The sequence below is a fragment of the Oncorhynchus keta genome, unplaced genomic scaffold (genome assembly GCF_023373465.1).
Source record: "Oncorhynchus keta strain PuntledgeMale-10-30-2019 unplaced genomic scaffold, Oket_V2 Un_contig_3505_pilon_pilon, whole genome shotgun sequence".
NCBI classification, from domain to species: domain Eukaryota; kingdom Metazoa; phylum Chordata; class Actinopteri; order Salmoniformes; family Salmonidae; genus Oncorhynchus; species Oncorhynchus keta.
This window is the reverse complement of record NW_026287286.1, coordinates 156738-157266: the sequence shown is the minus strand read 5'-3', so window position 1 is coordinate 157266 and position 529 is coordinate 156738.

The window sequence follows — 529 nt, the reverse complement described above, 5'->3', positions numbered from 1 at the left end:
TAGAGACAGTAGATCTAGCTGGTCTGTCATAATATAATATAGACAGTATATCGGCCTGGTCTGTCATAATATAATAGAGACAGCAGTATCGACCTGGTCTGTCATAATACAGAAGAGACAGTAGATCTAGCTGGTCTGTCAAAATATAATAGAGACAGTAGATCTAGCTGGTCTGTCATAATATAATAGAGACAGTATATCGACCTGGTCTGTCATAATACAGAAGAGACAGTAGATCTAGCTGGTCTGTCATAATATAATAGAGACAGTAGATCTAGCTGGTCTGTCATAATATAATAGAGACAGTAGATCTAGCTGGTCTGTCATATTATAATAGAGACAATAGATCTAGCTGGTCTGTCATATTATAATAGAGACAATTGATCTAGCTGGTCTGTCATAATACAATATTGAGAATAGATCTAGCTGGTCTGTCAAAATATAATAGAGACAGTATATCTAGCTGGTCTGTCATAATATAATAGAGACAGTATATCTAGCTGGTCTGTCATAATACTGAAGAGACAGT